Source organism: Crinia signifera, unplaced genomic scaffold (assembly GCF_055691185.1).
Source record: "Crinia signifera unplaced genomic scaffold, ASM5569118v1 HAP2_SCAFFOLD_210, whole genome shotgun sequence".
NCBI lineage: Eukaryota > Metazoa > Chordata > Amphibia > Anura > Myobatrachidae > Crinia > Crinia signifera.
The window spans coordinates 52,402-68,661 of NW_028142103.1; the positions used below are offsets into that span (position 1 = coordinate 52,402).

Genomic DNA, 16,260 nt, shown 5'->3' on the forward strand with positions numbered 1-16,260 from the left:
CTCCCGTTTTCACAAAACGGGACACTGGGCAATATGATTGCTGATATGATTGCTAGCAATATATTGCCAGCGATCATATTGCCCCGTGTGTACGCACCTTTATTCCTAACAATTTTGCTGCACCCGTCATCTTGAAACGTGCACATGTCCCTTTGTTGATGAATTTACAAGACTGCCTAATTAGAGCAATAATTGATATTTGCGTGGAGATTAATAACAGTATTACAGACACACATGCTATGACCGATAACACACACGTAACAGACTTATTTTAATTTTTTTCCTAATGCACTTTATTTCACATTTATCACTTTTCACTTATGTTTTTAATATTTCGCTGTCCTTAATAAATGATTCAATAAACATCATGTTTTAGCCAATTCTCTGTTTCTTGGGTCACTTTATTAATGTACCTATAACATTAATCAGAACATTAATATATGCTAACCTAGATTGCCCCTTGTAGGAATACTTTATCTTTCTTTGCTTCCAAGTCTAATACATATTCCTGGGTGCGCCTCCCCCATTACCAATTGATACTTAATATAGTAATGCAGGGGTGAGATAGCTATACCAATTACAGGCCGTTCGGATTGATAGCCTCTATCTATTAACCTGTATCAGCGATATCAGATGGTCGACAGTCATCAGGTCGACATACTGCAAAGTCGACATGGGTCTAGGTCGACAGGTCATTAGGTCAACATGGTCTAGGTCGACTGGGTTTTTCACTGGATTTTTGGGGGGTTTTTTGAGCCGACATGTGCCGACAGGCGGAATTTCATGCCCTACCATCCACTAGGGCAGGCGTTCCCAACCACGGTCCTCAAGGCACACCAACAGTGCAGGTTTTAGTGATATCCAGGCTTCAGCACAGATGGATTAATCCAAATCACAGGTACTAATTAAGTCACCTGTGCTCAAGCCTGGATATCATTAAAACCTGTACTGTTGGTGTGCCTTGAGGACCGTGGTTGGGAACGCCTGCACTAGGGTGCGGTGGGAGAATAACATAGAGTGCCAAGCACAGCCAGACATGCGAGGGGATGCGGTGCACTTAATCCTGTGTCCATGTTGACTGTGTCGGCATTCGGGTAAAAAAAAAAGTACAAAACCCCATGTTGAGCTAGACCAGTGGTAGCCAACCCTAGCCTTCGAGAGCTACCAACAGTTCACATTTTACAGACAACCTAGCTGCTGCACAGCTGCACTCATTAATCACTGGCACATTTTAAAAGATACAGATGGAGCTAATTAGCTCACTTGTGATTCTGTGAGGAGACCTGCAAAACATGCACTGTTGGTAGCTCTCGAGGACTAGGGTTGGCTACCCCAGAGCTAGACCATTTTGACCTAATGCTTTTTTGGACCAAATGACCTGTTGACCTTGACCCATGTCGACCTTGCAGTATGTTGACCTAATGACTGTCGACAATCTTTAGGTCGACCATATGATCCTTACCTGTTTCAGCAAGGGGTGTGAGGCCAATTTCTCTCCTGGGAATGGAGAAATATCTGTGTTTAGAGCCAGACTAGAATCACGTCTGCCCGCAGACAATAGATCGGGTATCATTTTTTTATTTTTTTTTATGTATGTTTGACAAAGGCCATACACTTCACTGGAGGCGAAGATCCGCAGACGAAGGCCAGAGCATACAGCTAATTGCTGCCGATCCTACTATTAAAAAAGAAAAAGGAATGTATTGTATACACAGAACATCGAACATGCCTTCCAACTTTTACCAATAGATCAGTGGGACCTGCATGCAGCTGGCCCTGGAAAGGGGCGGGGCTATGTGCAACGGGGGCGGGACCGGGCATCGAGGCCCCGGGTTTTCCATCCTCTTTGCCAGCGTACCCAGCCCCGTCTCTCCTTGCTGCGCACGGCACCTATCCAGCAATCACCGGCTGCTCCACAAAGCAGAGCAGCCATGATCACCTCCCCTCAAGGGACATCAGGGCAGGCTCCAAATAGCGGGACCATACCACTGTAATCAGGACAGTTGGGAGGAATGCTATAAATACATTATCATGTAGCGCCTATTATTCCTGTTGTCCGACTCTACCTGTATGACTACATGTGAAGGAAAACACAGAGGCTGCTTCTTTTGCCCAACGTTTGGGAATTTATGATATTTTAGTTTTCGGAACTTGTCTCCTGTCCTACATAACAGTTTATAGACGCTGTGACCAGGGATGAGGGTCATTAAGTCGACAGTAATTAGATCTTTTGGTCGGCAGTGAAAAGGTCTACATATGAAAAACATCGACCTGGTTTAAATTGATGCTGAAAACGGTCGACACAATCCAAAAGGCTGCATGAAAAAGGTCAACACAGGAATAGGTCGACATGAGTTATTAAAGAAAATTGTGTATGTGGAAATCTGCTGACACGGGCACTGTATAAGTGCATAGAGCATAGTAGGACAGTATTGGGCTGTATGTAAATTAGGTCATAGCACCCCTGTGTTATATACCATGGTGTTGTTTATGGCCTGTGGCAGCTCATCTCCTTATACTGTCTCTCCTGTCCAGTGATTCTATCTCTGGTTACCTATACCTACTCTCTCTCTCTCTCTCTCTCTCTCTCTGTGTGTGTGTAGTGTATACGTATATACTGTATATTGGCAGGTGAAATCTCCAGAGCTCTGCAGAGAGTAACCTGCATGAAAGGTACAACTCAGTTTACACTGTTATCTGAGAACACTGTGATAGACAGCATCTAACCCTGGGTTATCATCCCATAGGGATAGCCCTGTCTGGCCTCCTCAGATCACTGAGGTGATGTCCCCTTTGTCCTCAGAGGCCACAAGGGGAGATTTTTATGTAGCCTCTGCTTGCAAGCCTTACAAGTGTCTCTTTGCCTTGTACCCCTCATTTCTTACAGAAAGAGATGGTGTCCCTAGCATTATTACAGAGTCAGAGTGGACATGCAGATTTGGGGGAAGAGTTTGCAGACAGCAGGGTCATACAGAGGACAAGGGCAGCTTCAGCTCTTGCAGTTTTGTTACATTGTAAGATACAGTGCACAGACTCTTGCAGTGCTGTCAGTACACATGCTATGCTGCCATTACAGGTGACACAGAGGTCACTGCCTTAAGCTGGCCATACATCAGAAAGATATTGTACCCAATCATACAATCTCAATTGATTGTAAGATGGATTGTATGCAGATTGTGTGCACATCTTGTGTACAAAATCATACAATCAATCATAAGATGGATTGTATGACTGATTGTATGATGGATTGTATGCAGATTGTGTGCACATCTTGTGTACAAAATCATGCAGCAGATGGATTGTATGACTGATCATATGATCGATTGTGTGTAGATCAGGGTTGCCGACCCTCCCGGAATTCCCGGGAGTCTCCCGAAAATCGGGTCCTCCTCCCGGCCCCCCGGAAGGGTGGGCAATCCTCCCGGAATCTGGGGGACCCCCCTGAGCCCCCCGAATCGCGGCATTTAAATGCCGCAATCCGCGGGTCTCAGAGGAGGGGGCGGGGCTAAAATGGCACAATCGCGTCATTTTAGCCCCGCCCCCTCCATAGAGATTAGTCATTTTGACTGTTATCCGTAATGGGGGCGGGGCTTAATGACGTCACAGTCAAGCCCCGCCCCCCGATCGGGTAAGGAAAGTCTCCTCTCCGGGCTTCTCCCGGAGAGGAGCATTTATAAGTCGGCAACCCTGGTGTAGATTGTGTGTCCAAAAACCACCAAGGACTGCTGGGGATTTCAAGGGAAATTGTACACAATCATGAGTGCAATCGATCTTAAGATCGATCTTTCTGATGTATGGCCAGCTTTACTCTGAGGCCAGGCTACAGTGTACAGATACAGTGTACACATACTGAGGGCAGCAGCAGCAGCCACATCTCTTGCTGGGCTGTCAGTACACATGCTCGGCTGCCATTACAGGTGACACAGAGGCCACTGCCTTCCTCTGAGGCCAGGCTACAGTGTACAGATACAGTGTACACATACCAAGGGCAGCAGCAGCCACAGCTCTTGCTGTGCTGTTAGTGTCCACAGCTCTTGCTCTGCTGTTAGTGTTGTACCACATGTTATGCTGAGATTACAAGTGACACATAGGTCACTGCCTTACTCTGAGGACAGGCTACAGTGAACACATACAGAGGAAAGCCTACAGCTCTTGCTGTGCTGTTACTGTGTTGTGTCACATGCTATGCTGAGGTTACATGTGACACAGGTCTCTGCCTCACTCGGAGGCCAAGTTGGGTACACCAAAGTACAAGGCTTGTATCTGTACTGGGTACACATACAGAGCTGGTACCTGTGTGAGAGTACTGTTTGGTACAAAGCACATAGCCAAACGACTGGGTGTCTGGACTATTTAAAAAAATTACAGACATTTTAAGAATCAGGATGGTTTAAGCAAAATCATTCTTTTTGTGTGAGCATCACCCAGGCTACCATTGTTTATTACCTTCTCCCTGCAATTGGCAGGGCACAAGAATAAAAACAACCAATTTGTACACTCCGATGTTGGTACTTTAACCAGGAATAATGTTCTGTTTAAGGAGAGCTCGTAGCTTTCTGGGTGGATACAGCTGTCAAAAAAAAAAATAAAAAAAAAATTGGTTGGTGAAATTCTCTGCTAAATTACATTAGCAAGCCTTATATAATGATTCCAATTGCCAATGAAAATGGCCGTGTCTGTTTCAGCGACATGCTGGAATGTGTAGTTTCACAGGAGCTAGAAGGCCGCAGGTTGTACATGCCTGCTCTAGAGCGTAAGCCAGTTTTGGCAGTCACATACAGTAGGTGGGGTCTAATGAACGATACGACCATATTGCTAACACTATCAGTTCTTATACTACTACTCCCAGCATCCGCCGCCATACACTACTTTCCTATATACAGTTTCCCAGAGTGTTTGTGCCACAATAAATATAACAAAAGGCATTGTAACCCCTCCGCATCATTTCAGCCGAGTCGGGTGCGGTCCGAAAGGGCCACCCCGGGGGGGCGCGGTGCATTGTCCGCAGGTTGGACGGGGAAGGGGGGCACAGGCAGCCTGCACTGCTGTCTGCTATACCCTGCAGACAGCAGTAGCAGAGGAGGTGAATGGATGCCTGTGAGCGGCATCCATTCACCTCCCGGACAAGAGGTGGACGGGGGCTGTGGGCAGCCCAGCAGATTACCTTAGTGCTGGGCTTGCCCCCAGCGCAGCATTCCGGGTCCTGGCGGCGGCGATCGGAGATGACATAATCTCCAAGCGGCAGGGGGGATGCGACAGTGGTGTAAAAGGGTGCAAACGCAGGGTCACACCTGGCTTGAAGCAGGGATCAAAAACCCGGATGCGACCTGGCGTTTTTGGTATAAAAGGGGTACTATTAACTAGTCTATGAATCTGATGTAGATCACTTTTCTTTGTGGTTACAACATACTTCCCTCCAATTGAAAACTACAGTCAGGAAAATTACAGTAGGATGCGCCAAGCGCCTTTGTAAGGGGCGTGTCACACAGTGCCCAAAGGGCGTGTCTAACTCCACATGGAGCAGTACGGATGGTGTAATGGTTAGCATTACTGCCTCACAGCACTGAGGTAATGGGTTCGATTCCCACCATGGCTCTAACTGTGTGGAGTTTGTATATTCTCCCCATACTTGCGTGGGTTTCCTCCTGGTACTCCAGTTTCCTCCCACAATCCAAAAATATACTGGTAGGTTAATTGGCTTCCAACAAAATTAACCCTGGAATGTGTGTGTGTGTGGTAGGGATTAGATTGTAAGCTCCACTGGGGCAGGGACTGATGTGAATGTTCAAGTATTCTCTGTAAAGCGCTGTGAAATATGTGTGCGCTATATAAGAAACTGTTAATAAATAAATAAACCTATGGGCGTGTCTATGCCTAAATGCTTCTTGTGAGATATTTCTATAGAACATTAAGTCTATAGAATTTTTGAAAGGTTTTTTTTTTTGAAAGAATGATTTTTATTTCAAAGCATCATATAGATAGAACCATACATTGCCTGAATAAAAGTATGCAGACTTCCAGCAACAGTACAGAAAACTAAATGTAGAGGGTGATTCAGACCTGCTTGATTGGCTGCAAGTAACTTTTTCGGTACATCTTTCTAGTATGGCGTAGGACAGTGGTTCCCAAACTTTTTTTAAATCCCAACACCCAAGAGCAGTGGTTCTCAACCTCGGTCATCAGGACTCCCCAACAGTGTACATTTTCCAGGCCTCCATGCAGGATCACAGGTGAAATACTTTGCTCCACCTGTGATCTTTTAAAATGTGTCAGTGAATAATGAGTGCACCTGCCGGGTGACCTGGAAAACGCAGACTGTTGGAGGGTCCTGAGGACCGAGGTTGGGACCCACAGACCTAGAGAGAGTATCAGAATTTTTTTCACAGCAGCACTAGGCTAAAAGTTTCTTTATTGAAAAATGCCAAAAAAATATATATTTAGTTGATTGTTTATATCGTACTTAAAAGTAATTATGTGGTGAGGCAAGTGATTCACTTCTGTTATCACATATTTTACGATGGGCAGCCACCAGCACTGATTTTGCCTATTATTTTGACCATATTTATAATTACATGACCAGATTAATGTTTTATTCTCAAGACACTGTTATAAATACTCGCAGAGGTTTTCTCAATGCCACAAATCCTTTTCCAGGATGAGCTGAATTAAAACAGTAATAAAACCCACAATAAATATGACTGTTTGTTTTAGAGCAGTATTGGAGTTTAGGGGATTTACTAGTATCAGGGTAGAACAGAAAGCAGTTTATTAACCCCTGGGGTCAGTGTGATACTGACAGGTGTCACAACTAAAGATGTACTGTAACAAGAGACTGTTTAGAATTGGTAACGGTGAGCTGCGGTTATACAGTAGTGAAGAGTTTTCATAAAAGTGTAGAAAGAGGTGTTTATATAAAGAAGGGGCAACATGCATGGGTAGAAATATTTGTGAACTGAACGTAGCAGCTGCCGGGTGAGTTGGCGGGGTACCACAGGCGATTCCCCACCCTAGCAGATGGGGGCCTTAAGAGCTGCAGAGTTATTCAAGTTGGGTCAAAATCTTCTTGTTGCGAACCACGGTGAAGGCAGATACATCTGACCATATCACCCTCCTTCTGTCATCCGTAGGACACAGAAATTAGTGTTCCTGCCCTTTTTGTGTCTGGGACTTTGCGCCCTTCCGCTGCCCCCCTGGTGCGCTGACACCCCGTTGCAAACTTTCTCATCCGCCCCCCCTGCATGCACTGAAACGCTGATGAGCTCTCTGCTGAAAGCTGTGTGTCTGTTGTTACAGATGTAGCCCGCCACCGTCCCCCATGCTGTTACCACTGCTGAAGTCCTGAGAAGTGAGCGGCATGGCAGCTCTTTAAAGTGACAAATCCCCCCCCCCCCCGCCACAACGCTAAGCTGCTCTCTGCTAGCAGTGGCTGTCAGCTCTTCCTGCCGGCTAAGCCTCTCTCTCTCTCTCTCTCTCGCCTCACCCTCTCTCTCTCTCTCTCGCCTCAGAAGGCACCTTTTGAACCATTAAGGTCGGCGGACCTTAAGTTTCTCACATGGAAGCTGGTATTCTTGTTGGCAGTGGCATCAGCGAAGAGGGTGTCAGAGTTACAGTAGGAGCATTGTCATGCAAGTCTCCTTTCTTGATATTTCATGAGGATAGGGCAGTTCTTCGGACGGTACCTCAGTTTTTACCAAAAGTAGTCTCTGCTTTCCATCTAAACCAGGAGATAGTTCTACCTGTGTTCAACCCCCAGAGGGTTCTAGAAAAAGGGACAAATTGAGGAATTTGGATGTTGTGCGTGCATTACGCATTTATGTGGACAGAGTTAAGAGTGTCAGAAAGACTGACACCTTGTTAGTGTTGTATGACATACACAAGATTGGTTGGCCGGCATCTAAGCAGACCATTGCTAGGTGGTTGCGCTCTGTGATAGCTTTTGCATACACTAAAGTTGGAAGGCCTGTTCCGGCAAGGATAAATGCGCATACCACCAGGTCAGTTGCCACCTCTTGGGCGGTTCGACATGGGGCAACAGCTGAGCAGGTTTGCAGGGCTGCCACTTGGTCATCTGTTCATACCTTTGCCAAATTCTATAGGTTCCATGAGTTCGCGTCGGAGGACGCATCATTCGGGCGAGCAGTGATGAGAGCTGCAGACCTGAGCGTACCCACACAAAGGACCGGCTCTGGAACGTCCCAGTGTTGAGCTGTGTCACCAGGACCATTGAAAGAGAAAAAGGGATTTTTGTAAGAACTTACCGTTCGAATCCCTTTCTCTGATATGGTCCTGGTGACACAGCGATCCCTCCCTTACGCTCAGTAAGTATGCCAGTGTTCATGATGTTCATGTTTAATTGGTTAAAGTAACAGTTATTGTTAAAAAATGTGCATATAATATGTGCAGGCGTTTGTACTGAGTTAATGTATTCCAGTGGCTTTGAAAGATTGAACTGAAGAGTCCGGGATGCAGTAGGGGAGGAGCCTACCCTCTAAAAGATTTAGGATAGGTGCCTGGCTCCTTCGGACCCTCCTACATCCCAGTGTTGAGCTGTGTCACCAGGACCATATCAGAGAAAGGGATTCGAACGGTAAGTTCTTACAAAAATCCCTTTTTTGTGTATTTCAAAAATGTAAAGAAATAAAAAAAGTTTGGACATTTTCCGAGCAACAATCTGGTTGGAACAAATATTTTAACGACATTTTGGGTGTCACGAACGGTGAAACGGTGTCAAGGCATGCATTATATGTAATAGTAGAGTGCAAGACTAATAAAAAGACTAATAAAGAGATTACATCTCCATATGTGCCAAAGTGGTTTGTGCAAAAGGCTAGTGAACAGCTAACGAACCCAATACACCAATCATGTCCAAACTATGGCCCGCCAGCTGTTGCGAAACTGCAAGTCCCATCATGCCTTGCCACGGTTCTGCTATTAGGGAATACTAAAACTATGGCAAGGCATGCTGGGATGTGTAGTTTCAAAACAGCTAAAGGGCGCTCAGTGACAAACGAGCTTTAAAATCAAAGTCAATTGTTTGGTGACCCGACTCCCAGGCTGCACGTCACCTGGATTTCTCCTCGCACCCTTCGCGCAGAGTAGGGCAATAAGCTGCATCTAGTTTATTTAGGGCGCAAAAATGCAGCCAACAAGACCAGGGCAAGTGCTGCGAACAATTCATTAGCTCCCACTACATTAGGCAAGAGCTACGGGTGCACAAAACAATTGAATCACCATTATATGTTGTTTAGCACCTTACATAAATTATATATATATTTTATTATTATTATTTTAATATGCAGTACAGTAAGACCAGCAACCCTTACCACCAGCATAGCTCTGCCCCAACACTCATGAAGCACCGCCTACATGTTTTGATTGGCCCACAATCCAATCAGTCAAAGAAAATGGATCACCATCAATAGGTAAAAACATTGATGGTCATCCATTGCATAGTGTGCCACAATCAATGGGCAGTTGCACTATTGTCATCAATTGCAAAGACGTCCATCCCTAAAGCTGTGCACACACAGTGCAAGTGAGCCTCTGTGCTAAATTTGCAGTTAAGCACAGATGGCTCAGCATTGTGTACTGAACAATCTGTCAGGGCCAGTGTTCTCTGGTGTGAGAACATTGGCGATGACTAGATTTATAACTGGATGCAGTGTAAATCTAGTAAAGCAACAGCGACGCGCGGGACCGCGCAATCGTCATCACCAGAGGGTATACACGTGGAGTGATCCTTTTTTCATTTCTAAGCGATCTAGTCAGATCACTTAGAAATAAGCCTCATATCCCCCTGGGCGGGATGTATTAATGTAAATCGCCAGCCGCCGCGATGCTACCGCATATGTACTAACATATGCGGCTAGCATCGGGTAGCGGTGACGGAGACCCCCGCGATACCTGTAATGTGGTGTGCGGGGGTCTCCGTCACATCCTGGCGGCTGTCAGTGTCCCCCTGCCTCTCCTCCTCCTCCCTACAGCCGGATGTCCTCCCGGCTGTGACACCTGCTGAGGGAGGAGTAGATCGATGGAGGATGGGTCGCAAGGACGGCGGGCGGCGATAGAAGCCCATAGGCATCTATAGGGTATCGCCACCCAGAGGTGGAGATACCCTGCCAGGCGGAGATAAGGCGGACGGGTAATGGTACAAAGGAAAATGCGGTAAAACCCCCGTTTTATCACATTTTCCCTTTAGTACATCCCGCCCCCTGTGTGTATGCCCCATTAGGATGGTAGATAATACAGTATACACTTTAGACAGTATAACTAATGTGACAATAATCCCTGTATAACCATCCAGCAAGCAATCCCGGCGGGTGACATGTACTTGGTGTCACCTGAACGCAGCAGTGATCCCAGCCTATATACAGTATGCCCAGTTATCCTACATCTGCACTAATGGCTACGTGCAGTTTGCTAGCCTGTACGGTTTGGCTCACCTGTATCTCACCACATTGGCATGCCGGGCACATATTTACCATTACACTCACATGTGTTTATTATCATAGAACATAGCAAAGCGCGCATAGCTACTGCAGCAGAGAGAGAACATATGGTATACACACAGAGGCTTCCCATAGATTATAATCTGGTCTATATACACCTGTGTCACACTTTGGGAAAGCAGATAGATAATTTACAGTGTATAATAATGCAGACAGCACTGGGGCTGAGATATTACAACCTGAGCCATAGAGTAGCGCTGCTGAGGATACACTGGTATGCCCATACACATAGATATCCCCAGGAGCACCATGCAGCAGCCCTGTGGGAGTCACATACATGACCAACATACAGACTAAGCTCCAGTCCTCACCCACAGGTTGCTCAATGCTCAGGGGGTGTTCTGCACATGTGCACTTACCAGCCGCTTCTTCTACGCAGGGGCATGGCGTCCCAGTCAGTGACTGCCTCCATCAGAAAAGCCGGCAGAGTGCTCATGTAGGGGGAGCAGCAGTGATGAGCCACCACGGGTTCGAATCCTCCTCCAGTGTCTGCTGTTTCAGGGGCGTGGGGTGTAGCGCCTTCGGATCCGGGAGCAGCCTGAGTTTTTGACTCATCCACTGATACCACAATATTTTCTGCTCAAACTACATAATATTAATAATTAGCCACCATATATAACCAGGAGGAATAACTTTAAGTGGGGGCAGGACGGAGTCTGTGTACAGACCAATTGTTCTAAATATACAGTTTATTCATTGGCACAAAACAGCAAAATAGGTTAAAATTAAAAAAGTGCATTAAGAAAAAAGTGAATAGAAATTGGAGCTGTGTGTCCGTGTCGCTGTACACTTATACAGTGCCCGTGTCAGCAGATTTCCACATACACAATTTTCTTTAATAACTCATGTCGACCTATTCCTGTGTTGACCTTTTTCATGCAGCCTTTTGGATTGTGTTGACCGTTTTCAGCGTCAATTTAAACCAGGTCGATCTTTTTCATATGTAGACCTTTTCACTGCCGACCAAAAGATCTAATTACTGTCGACTTAATGACCCTCACCCCTGGTCACAGCGTCTATAAACTGTTATGTAGGACAGGAGACAAGTTCCGAAAACTAAAATATCATAAATTCCCAAACGTTGGGCAAAAGAAGCAGCCTCTGTGTTTTCCTTCACATGTAGTCATACAGGTAGAGTCGGACAACAGGAATAATAGGCGCTACATGATAATGTATTTATAGCATTCCTCCCAACTGTCCTGATTACAGTGGTATGGTCCCGCTATTTGGAGCCTGCCCTGATGTCCCTTGAGGGGAGGTGATCATGGCTGCTCTGCTTTGTGGAGCAGCCGGTGATTGCTGGATAGGTGCCGTGCGCAGCAAGGAGAGACGGGGCTGGGTACGCTGGCAAAGAGGATGGAAAACCCGGGGCCTCGATGCCCGGTCCCGCCCCCGTTGCACATAGCCCCGCCCCTTTCCAGGGCCAGCTGCATGCAGGTCCCACTGATCTATTGGTAAAAGTTGGAAGGCATGTTCGATGTTCTGTGTATACAATACATTCCTTTTTCTTTTTTAATAGTAGGATCGGCAGCAATTAGCTGTATGCTCTGGCCTTCGTCTGCGGATCTTCGCCTCCAGTGAAGTGTATGGCCTTTGTCAAACATACATAAAAAAAAATAAAAAAATGATACCCGATCTATTGTCTGCGGGCAGACGTGATTCTAGTCTGGCTCTAAACACAGATATTTCTCCATTCCCTGGAGAGAAAGAGAGAAATTGGCCTCACACCCCTTGCTGAAACAGGTAAGGATCATATGGTCGACCTAAAGATTGTCGACAGTCATTAGGTCAACATACTGCAAGGTCGACATGGGTCAAGGTCAACAGGTCATTTGGTCCAAAAAAGCATTAGGTCAAAATGGTCTAGCTCAACATAGGGTTTTGTACTTTTTTTTTTACCCGAATGCCGACACAGTCAACATGGACACAGGATTAAGTGCACCGCATCCCCTCGCATGTCTGGCTGTGCTTGGCACTCTATGTTATTCTCCCACCACACCCTAGTGCAGGCGTTCCCAACCACGGTCCTCAAGGCACACCAACAGTACAGGTTTTAATGATATCCAGGCTTGAGCACAGGTGTCTTAATTAGTACCTGTGATTTGGATTAATCCATCTGTGCTGAAGCCTGGATATCACTAAAACCTGCACTGTTGGTGTGCCTTGAGGACCGTGGTTGGGAACGCCTGCCCTAGTGGATGGTAGGGCATGAAATTCCGCCTGTCGGCACATGTCGGCTCAAAAAACCCCCCAAAAATCCAGTGAAAAACCCAGTCGACCTAGACCATGTTGACCTAATGACCTGTCGACCTAGACCCATGTCGACTTTGCAGTATGTCGACCTGATGACTGTCGACCATCTGATATCGCTGATACAGGTTAATAGATAGAGGCTATCAATCCGAACGGCCTGTAATTGGTATAGCTATCTCACCCCTGCATTACTATATTAAGTATCAATTGGTAATGGGGGAGGCGCACCCAGGAATATGTATTAGACTTGGAAGCAAAGAAAGATAAAGTATTCCTACAAGGGGCAATCTAGGTTAGCATATATTAATGTTCTGATTAATGTTATAGGTACATTAATAAAGTGACCCAAGAAACAGAGAATTGGCTAAAACATGATGTTTATTGAATCATTTATTAAGGACAGCGAAATATTAAAAACATAAGTGAAAAGTGATAAATGTGAAATAAAGTGCATTAGAAAAAAAATTAAAATAAGTCTGTTACGTGTGTGTTATCGGTCATAGCATGTGTGTCTGTAATACTGTTATTAATCTCCACGCAAATATCAATTATTGCTCTAATTAGGCAGTCTTGTAAATTCATCAACAAAGGGACATGTGCACGTTTCAAGATGACGGGTGCAGCAAAATTGTTAGGAATAAAGGTGCGTACACACGGGGCAATATGATCGCTGGCAATATATTGCTAGCAATCATATCAGCAATCATATTGCCCAGTGTCCCGTTTTGTGAAAACGGGAGCGCGCACCCGGCGATTTATCGCTGGTGCACACTCCAATCACTGGCAATATGGTCGCTCAGCAACCATATTCCCAGCTATTTCAGCCCCTATCGCCCCCGTGTGTACACAGCATAATCGCCCCCGGATGACGTCAGCGAACCGGGACCAGGGCGGTCTTTTCGTATGGGCTTAATGGGCACTTGCTCTGGGGCCCCAGGTGTATAAGGGCCATACTCTGATAGCTAAGGATCCCCTTTTTCCAGGGATACCAGAATTTTTAAAATCGGCCCTGGGGAAATGGAGATATCCAACTTCAAAGCAGCAGTCCACATCTGACCTGTTAATTGCACTTCCCAGTCAGAATTCTCAGGTTCTCTCTGACTTAAGGTGCCCATACACGTCTCGATGCGGGCGTGCATTTTGAGCTTAAATAGCACGCATCGCATTCATCCTTGTACATGCGTTGTGCATACAATGCGATGAAAAGCAAGTACAAAAAGTATGTGCAGCACATACTTTTCTCTTTCAATGGTCCTGGTGACACAGCTTCACATTGGGATGTAGGAGGGTCCGCAGGAGCCAGGCACCTATCCTAAAGCTTTTGGAGGGTAGGCTCCTCCCCTACTGCATCCCAGACTCCTCAGTTCGTGTTAGGTGCCCACTGGAGTGGGTGCTATTCTAAAGGGCTGCCGGAGCAGCCGAAGGAGTAGAGTTAGTTAGGGTTTTTATTATTTTATTAACTTTTACACTAGCTAGGTAGGCACAGTGTGAGGATTCTCATTAGTGAATCCTCACACTGCTAGCACAGCAGGAGCTGACAGAAGCGCGTCCTGTCAGCTCACTGTGCACAGGGGAGACGCTGCCTGGCCTCCCTGTGCAGCGCTTACAGCTTCTTTTAAGAAGCTACGAAAACTCCACAGAATGATACTGAGCGCTGATTACCTATTCTACCGACTGTCCAGGATACACAACCAGTGTCCAACATACAAATTCTCAGTTGAAGTAAAAAAAATTGTGACATCTAGTGGTGCGAATAGGAACTGCAGGCAATCATCCCGATCATCCCTTTTTGTGATCATCCTTTTAGTACATCCGCAAATGGTGCCCTGCATACACAAATACATCCACTATAACCACAAACCCTAGCATACTACACATCCTATAACTAGCGAGTCTACCACATACCGACATCCTAAAAAAGAAACCTCCTCTATTACCCATAACGCCCAGCATAAACACACAACAGCGCACATATACCTGTACCACAGCCGCACAGCATCTGCCATGAGCCTGACGTCTGCCTTGTGTCCCGTGTCCTCGGCTCCTGCAGCAGGAGGTGCTGGGTCGTCCTCTGCTCCGCCTGTTGTGCTGTTATGGGTCGGCCTCTGCTTCCACCCCCGGCTCCTATCAGGCTGGGGATCCTCCTCTATCCTCTCCTCCGCTGGGCTGTCACCTGTCCTCTGAGCAGCTCCTGTCCTTGATGTTACATCGTGTTCTTAACTTACTTTCGGGCAGGCATCTCTAGGGGCAGCTCCGCACCACTGAGGGGGCTTCTACAGGTCTCCAGCTAGGGGTCCTTTGCATGTCCTCCAGTCCTGGTTCCTCGAGAGCGAGTGTCCTCCGCGGTGCCTGCGCACCTTGGTCTCCACTTGCTGCGTCCTCTATCTTCTTCGGAGCAACTTCAGGAGAATCCTCCGGCTGGGTGTGCTCCCAGGTAATTTACCCCCTCAGCACCTTCTTCCTTGAGGTTCTAGTCTTCACCCTCTCGGCTCCTCCACAGGCAGGCACTATGTAGGACACCTCGGCAGCACACATCATTCTGTTCTCTCCGGGTTTGGGGCTCCTTCTGTGGTTGGCAGCTAGTGGGGGCAGCGCGGTTCCCTTCCCTCTGGCAGGTGGCAGCAGTAGGGGACTTGGAGGAGCCTGGCTCTCCTGGCGCCATTCCTGGTCTCACAGCTGCGCAGCCTCCGCTCCTTACAGGTTAGCAGCTCACAGCACTGCACAGGCCCTTGTCCTCTCCAGGGATCACCCTTCCCGGTGCCGGCTCTCTCTGTTGTGGGTTATGCATCGCTGCAGGACCGCCTCTGATCCCCCTGCCCTACCTCTCTATAGTCCCTGTCACTGGCTCACCCGCCATATCCTGTACTGGCTGTATCATATATTTTTATATTTCTTTATACTCAAAGGCTATATATCCCCCTTCCGACACAGATTTAAGTTGTGACTATTTGACACAGTGGCTGCCTTGATAAAGGTACCAGCGGGGACCGAAACGTCAGAAGATCTCTCTTGCAGAAAATAAACTTTGGATTACCTCCTGGTTGTACCTCCATTGAACTACAGACTGGTGAGTGCTGTTTATTCCCCCAGTGGGGGTTCTTTCTGGTATCTATCTATCTAAGGAATTATCCAAGCAGGCAGCGGCACTCCGTGGGCTTAACAATGTGTTTATTGGAGGTGACCGACGTTTCGGGGACTGGATACCCCTTTGTCAAGGTGTACAACGCGTGCGGGTGACACAGCAAACATTTAAATACATACAGCATGTGCAAACTCACCATTCCCGTACGTGGAGCGTCCCGGTTGCGTCCAGTGCGGCTTCCGGTGCGGGCGGATGTCAGTGGGCGGAGCCTCACTGCATCATCACGCTCCCCTCTGTTGTAGATGGGTTGCTATGGTGACCCCACCGTATCGCCCACTTCTGTATGACAACCTCCGCTCCAGGATCCGGGTTTGGCTTCTGCCTATAACAACACATAAATGGCACATAAATAACCTA

At 46.9% G+C, this 16,260-nt stretch overlaps 1 long non-coding RNA gene across 4 annotated transcripts in view; it reads left to right on the forward strand.

Annotated features, from left to right (window-relative positions):
• Positions 1–12,134: 12,134 nt before the first annotated feature.
• LOC146053815 (uncharacterized) overlaps positions 12,135–16,260 on the forward strand; it is a 40,386-nt gene continuing 36,260 nt past the window's right edge. The window contains exons 1-2 of one of the 4 annotated variants that reach the window (XR_014467831.1): positions 12,135–12,251; positions 15,693–15,828. This is a non-coding gene — a long non-coding RNA (uncharacterized LOC146053815). The other 3 variants (XR_014467829.1, XR_014467830.1, XR_014467828.1) reach the window with 3 other exon arrangements.